The sequence below is a fragment of the Pleurodeles waltl genome, chromosome 3_1 (assembly GCF_031143425.1).
Source record: "Pleurodeles waltl isolate 20211129_DDA chromosome 3_1, aPleWal1.hap1.20221129, whole genome shotgun sequence".
Taxonomy (NCBI): Eukaryota; Metazoa; Chordata; class Amphibia; order Caudata; family Salamandridae; genus Pleurodeles; species Pleurodeles waltl.
The window spans coordinates 978,655,710-978,663,025 of record NC_090440.1 but is presented as its reverse complement, the minus strand read 5'-3'; positions in this window follow the sequence as shown (position 1 = coordinate 978,663,025).

The following is a 7,316-nucleotide window of genomic DNA, read 5'->3' as shown; positions in this document are numbered from 1 at the left end:
AAGTAAGTTCAGTTACCATGTTATTGTTGAGCGCATGAATGATCTGGCCAGATGGGTTATTGAACGTTTGCTCAGGTTTCCCCTGAGCGCCGGTGCACCCTGTAAGCCAACAGTGTCATTTGGCACTAGCCAACTGACTCATTCAAGCCTTCCTTCCAAAGAAAGCCCACCGCAGAGGCAACGGGCGACGACCCTCAAAGGATTTAATCTGATGTCCCCGGGGTGACCCTTGGTGGGTTGTCAGAGGTGTCATGGGATGAACAGGAGGCGGTACCAAACATGGATTCATTGTCAGAATGAGTCTCTGAGGGATGCAAGGAGCCGGGCCCCCCTCCTACTAAAGGTGCTGCGGCATGCACTGCTTCTCTCATTTCCTGCAATGCCTGGCTGCACGGCAGAGCTGCACTTGTCAGATGTTTCCTCTTTTTCCTGCGAGTCTCAGCATGGGCCCGCACAATGCCCCCCAGCCTCTCTCCCGAAGCCATTCCGGACTATTCCAGCCACTCCCGCACCTGTTGCGGCAAAGTGAAGCAAAGCGTGTCATTGTTTGTGATAATTTTCAGTTTAGCCGGAAACAGCATGGCATATCGTATGCCTTGCTCTCTTAATTGCTGTTTAATCACGGCAAAAGTGGCTCTTTGCTTTTGAATGTCTCCTGTAAAGTCCGGGAATATGATTATATGCTGATCCCCAAGTGTAATTTACCTTTTCAATCTTGCCTGTGTCAGTATAAAATCTCTGTTCTTAAAATGGAGCAGTTTAGCAATGATCAGGCGATGTCTGGCACCCGGTATTCTGTGTGCCCGCTCTATTGCAAAATATTGCGATAGGCCCTGAGGGGCCACTTCTTTGCGTATCCATTGCTCTAAATAAGTTTCCATGCTAGGTGCCTCCTGCTCTGCTTTTTCGGGGAAACCAACCAGACGTAGGTTACTTCTTTGCGCCCTATTTTCAGCATCTTCTGCTCCTGCTTCAAGTCTTTTAATCCACGACATTAATTCGGACACCGTTTTGGTCATCTTCTGGCATTCTGGGGCGAGTTGTTCCAGTGATTTTTCATTAGTAACCACTGTCAGTCAATCGTCGATGGTCATCCCTAAGGAGTGTCAAATCTACAGAGAGCGTGCCGATTTGATGTTCTAGAGCATCTCGAGATGTCTGTATGGCCCGCAGTATAGTATCTAGAGTGGTCTCTTGGTGCAAGGCATTGTCCAATTCGCTGGTACCGTTTTCCATTTGGGATCCTCTTGCCACATCTTTCCCAGGGCCATCTCGCTTTTTTGGTTTACCCATATCCATAGCCTCCCTTAGTCTTTCACAAGTTTGAAGCCCACCTTATATCAGCACAAGTGACCGAGTGGCTGCACGCTTCTATTGCCACAATTTTCAGGACCGCAACTGCGCAAATCCACAGTCCTCTCTGCGCAATATGAGACCGTCAAGGCATCTATCACTGTTCATGCCGGAATGTGGGATCCACTGCATCCCGCCCGCCCGGGAAAGGCAATGGACATCCAGCCTCCCCGCGAGCGTGGCACGGAAACCCCAGCCATGGGCCACAAAGCTGCGTTCAGTAGTAGGCCTCTTCACACGGGCCCGGCATCCGCACCCACGGATCAGGGCACCAGGGCGTTATCACAACCCCCTCCTTGTCACTTTTCCACTCGTCGGGGGAGGGAGTGGGGGGGTATCAGATCCCCACCCCAGCCCCCCGCAGGCACGGCGCAGCTCAATGACCCCAGCCAAGGTCCCCCAGGCCGTAGGTCACCCCGCCCAGGTCCAGTACTCACTAGACAGGGCCCCAGGGTATCACCTGGGCCTCCTCCGCTGTGTCCTGGTTCAGGAGCGAGGCAGCGGGACGGCACCCCCCCCCCCGTCAGCATCTCCGCCATGCCAACTCTTCCGGCACAGGGGGCTCTGCCGCGCTGCAGCCAACAGGGTCACCTCAATGCAGCCCTTGATCGGGCCCAGCTCGACGGTCCCTAACAGTCGGCAGTCCCCCGCCACTCACCAGCAGGTCGAGCACCCGCTCCGGGGCCCCAGCACCATCATTCAGGGCCGCATTCAGCATCTCGGGGGCGCCGCGGATCGAGTTGCGCTCGCCACAGGGAACTGCAAGATCCCCGCTGCCCGGTGTACAAGGGCTGCTAGGGGTTCCGCTGTCCCCTGCGATCTCATTCAGGTTGATTCTGGAAGCCGGGGAGTCCGGATGGGTGCTGGACGGTCAGAGGCCGCCAGGAGCTCTACGTTACACATGCTGCTCCATAGGCCTCAATCTACGCCCGTTAGTCCCTTCTGCTTGTGGGGATTTTTAGGGTTTGTGGGCTTTTCAAGACCTCAAGGTACCCAGAGCCAATAACTGAGCTGCACCTTGCAGTGGTTTTTCATTGTGTATCTGGTATATAGCAATTTATATGGTAAAATATAGTGAAAAATAGGTCTCAAGGAAACCTATGTGTAGGAAGTGCCACTGTTGGCATTGTTACCCCCCACCACTTTTTGCCTAGTGTTGATGCCAACTTTGATTGAAAGTGTGCTTCAACCCTGCTAACCAGGCTCCAGCACCAGTGTTCTTTCCCTAAAACTGTACCTTTGTTTCCAAAGTTGGCACCGCCCTGGCACACAAGTCCCTTGAAAAATGTACCCCTGTGGCCAGGGAAGGTCTCTAAGGGCTGCAGCACGTATTATGCCACCCTAGGAGACCCATAACTCAGCCCATGCACACTGTCTTGCAGCTTGTGTGTGATGGTGGGGAAAAAAAGGCAAAGTCGACATGGCACCCCTCTCAGGGTGCCTTGCCCAAAAACCACTGCCTATGGCATAGATAAGTCACCCCTCTAGCAGGCCTTACAGCCCTAAGGCAGGGTGCACTATACCACAGGTGAGGGCATACCTGCATGAGCAATATGCCCCTACAGTGTCTAAGTCCATTCTTAGACATCGTAAGTGCAGTGTAGCCATATTAGGTATATGGTCTGGGAGGTTATCATTTCGAATTCCACAGCACCATAATGACTTCATTGAATACTGGGAAGTTTGGTATCAACCTTCTCAGCACAATAAACCCACACTGATGCCAGTGTGCAATTTATTGAAAAATGCACACATAGGGCATGTTAGAGATGCCCCCTGTATGTTAGCCCTACTGCTAGTGTAGGACTGACCGGTCTGTGCCAGCTTGCCACTTCCAGACGAGTTTCTGACCACATGGGGTGAGTGCCTTTGTGCCCTTTGTGGTCAGAAACAAAGCCTGTCCTGGGCGGAGGTGCTTCACACCTCCCCCTGCAGGAACTGTAACACCTGGTGGTAAGCCTCAGAGGCTCAAGCCTCGGTTTACAGTGCCTCAGGGCTCTCCAGCTAATGGAGATGCCCGTCCCCCGGACAAAGCCCCACATTTGGCAGCAAGTCCGTTGGGAAAATTAGGGGAAGCAGGGAGGAGTGACCACCCCAGTCAGGACCACCCCAAAGATGTCCAGAGCTGAGGTGACCCCCTCCATACAGAATCCTCCATCTTGGTTTGGAGGACAGGGACCAATAGGAATGTGGCCCCCTCCCCAAAGGGAGTGGGCACAGGGAGGGTGTAGCCACCCTCAGGGACAGTAGCCATAGGCTACTGCCCTCTGACCCTTAAAACGCCCCTAAATCTAGGATTTAAGGGCCTCCCTGAACCCAACTCAGCAGATTCCTGGTGACCTACAAAGAGAAAGACTGCTAAGCTGAAAACCCCTGCAGTCAAGAAGGAAGACGACAACTGCTTTGGCCCCAGCCCTACCAGCCTGTCTCCTGCTTCAAAGGACCCCAAAAAGAACAGCGACACTTCCAGCAGGCCCAGCAACCTCTGACAACTCCAGAGGACTGCTGGGCACCCCAAAGGACCAAGGACTCCCGAGGACAGTGGCTCTGTCCAAAAGAAGCCTTCAACCAAGGACTCCCACCTCACTCCGGATGCATGAGTCCTGACCCCTGTGCACCCGATGTCCTCGGCCCATGTCCAGGTGGTCCAAACAGCAAGAAAGGGTCCCCAGGCAATTGGGATCAAGAGCCCACCCTGGGCTGACCCCTGCAAGCCCCCACGACGACGCCTGCAGAGAGAATCCAGACGGTCCCCCTGACTGCAAGCTCCAGGCGAAGGTATCCGATGCCTAAGGACCCATTGCACCCGCAGCCCCCAGGCCTTGGAGAACCTGACCCCCGGTGCAGCATCGACCAGCAGGCGGCCCTCTTACCTGTCCTACCCGTGGTGTGCCCGAGACACCCCCCGGACCTCACCTGCAGCCTGTAAGTAACCCCGGGGGTCCCCTCATAGAGCTGCATTGGAAACCCGCCACCCTGCTTGCACCCTAGTGCCTGAGGTTGTGTGTTTGGTGCCCCTCCAGTCCTCTCCAGAATCCCCCTGGTCTGCCCCAGAGTCGCAGGTACTCTTCTGCTGGCTGACCGGATTCCAAGCACCCCCGTCTCCATAGGAGCCCACGTTAATTTGGTGCCCCTTTGACCTCTGCACCTGACCGACCCTGTATTGCTGGTGGTGGGTATTTGGGGTTAACTTGAACCCCCAACGACAGACTATCTAAAACCCGGATAAGAACTGTAAGTCGAATACTTACCTGTAAAACTGTACAATCTTTTCTTCTCCCAGGAACTGTTGAAAATTGCATTGTGTCTATTTTTAAAATAGCTTTTTGCCGTTTTAAAGAAAACTGTATGCACTGTCAATTCCATTCAAAGTTCTGATTATACCTATGCAAAGTACCTTATATTTTATGAACTTACCTGCAAACTGAATCTTGTGGTTCTAGAAATAAATGGACAAAACATATTTTTCCATATAAATTCCTACTGATCTGGAGTTAAGTCACTGAGTGTGTGTTACTTCTATTGCTTGTGTGTGTACAACAAATGCTTAACACTACCGTCTGATAAGCCTAACTGCTCGACCACACTACCACAAATAGAGCATTAGTATTATCTATTATTGCCTCTGTCAATCCTCTAGGGAACCCCTGGACTCTGTGCAAACTATATCTCATTTTGATATAGTATATACAGAGCCAGCTTCCTACATATGTATTTCCAAAATGGGCACAAGATATGGAGTTTAGAAGCAGAGGTTATTTGCACATTTCTGAATTTTTAGGTACCCATACTAACATGTGAATTAGAGGTCATTTTGCAAAATGATTTCTTTCTTACACACTCTATTACATTTGTAAGGTGCTAATGCAGAGAAATAGAATTGGTAATAACACTTGTTCTACTTTTCTGTGTTCCCCCAAGTCTTTCGATGAAAATGGTACCTCACTTGTGTGGATAAGCCAAGTGCCTGTGACAGGAAATGGCCCAAAATGCAACAGGGACACATCACGCCCATGCATTGCCACAAGCTTAACCCTACCGCTAAAACTGCAATGGAAATAATAAAATTTAATAGAGAACATAAAAAACTAGTGTGAGAAGCAAAGAGGGATTCAAAAAAATATGAATGACTAAAGATGCATCAAATGCTCCAAGAAAAAAAAAAAAAAAAAAGAGTAGCCAGTTTTTGGAATTATATTAACAAATGAAACACCCCAAATTCAACCAAGGACAATGGGGGTCCCGGAAGAAGTCTGGGTGAGCTATGTAGCAGCGTTATATTCTGGCCAACTAGCTGAACCAGTTCATATGGATAAATGGGGGGGTGCTGACCAGCACACGCAGAACCAGCAGGATCTCACAACTTCGGCCCAGAACAGCAAGACCATGAAAATCAACGTGCGCCAGACCCTAATGGCATACCTGCATCAATATTTAAATGCACCATTGAGGACTGGGCTATGAACTTAACTCCCCTTTTCAACCAAGCCTTCTTCTCCTCTCAAATTCCAGACACAAGGAGGGACTCTATCTTGTGCCCATTTCCAAGAAAGGGGACCCAACAAAGCCATCTAGCTTTCGCCCGATTGCCTTACTAGATCTTGAGGCTAAATGATACACTCAATTACTACTCAAACAGTTAGAGGCCTGAGTTATGGACAATGATATTCTCCAATTCTTTGAGACAGGCTTTTGAGCAGCAGCGGCAACTATAGATAACATCACTACACTCGCTGTTTTCAGACATCAAGCAGCTTTAAATAAGCAGCTCCCACTACTCTGCTGCTTCATTGATTACAGCGCAGCCTTTGACAAAGTAGACCGCCCCACGCTATGGAGAAAGTTATCTATTCCCATAATCTCTTTTTGCTTGGACACATGGGTTCGTGTAAACACTGGGCCACACACGGTTACCTTCAAAAACCACCAAAGTGGGTCTGACGCCAGGTTATATTCTTGCAGCCGTGCTCTTCCATCTTTACACAGTAGACCTGGGCAAAGCTCTGGCGAACAGGTGTTTGGCCTCCCCACGACTGGGTCACTTGACTCTACACATTCTTCAATATGCAGACAACATAGTAATAATGGATCACAACGAAATTGGCATAGAGAGCACTAAATTGCCTTCATGCATACTACGAAAAGAACTACCTCACAGCAAATCAGGGGAAGACCAAAGTAGCAAACTTTGAGCGCCAAAAGAACAAGAACTCTCTCGCTTGGCGCATGGGCATTATGACCATCAAAATGGCACTGAAATAGAATTATTAAGGGGGCCTGGTTTACAGATACCTCCAAAACCTTTGCCCACATTAACTCCCTAAAAAAAAAATAATAAAAAAAAAATGCAGCCATTACATATGGTTTTGCCTGCCTTAATAAGAAATTAAAAAGCCCCTCAGTCGCTTCAATACTCCAAGTCATAAAGGCTTCCCTTCTTCCAGCAGTACAGTACGGACACCTGGCTTTCCCTGGTGCCTGTGCTCTCCGCTTGGAGAACACCCAGCCTTCTGGTTATAAGAAAATATTTCAATTGCCCAATCATCTTTGCAGCACTTGAATCCGCCTAGAATTTGGTCTGGCAAATCAAGAGTTAACTTGCGAGTATGACACCTTGATACAGAAGGTGCCCGGGACACATTCGAGAACCCAAGGTATCAGCAATTACAGAGGGAAAGTGCATTGCTTCAAATTGAAGTTTCAGCGCTAACACTGAAATCCGTTTTTTTCTTGACTTGGTAAAAGGAAATCAACAGGCTGCTCCGACTTATTTCTTACCTGAAAGACCTTGCCTCCTTAAAGACCACAGAAATCCTTCTCCCCCTGAACACCTCGTACTCGGCTGGGAGACCCCAGACCTACCTCTCCGAGGCGATCAACAATTGGGTGTGTAGAGACATCATGTACATGTGATTGCTTGGCCTACCAATAGCAGACTTTCACCCAGCATGGGTAAACCCAAG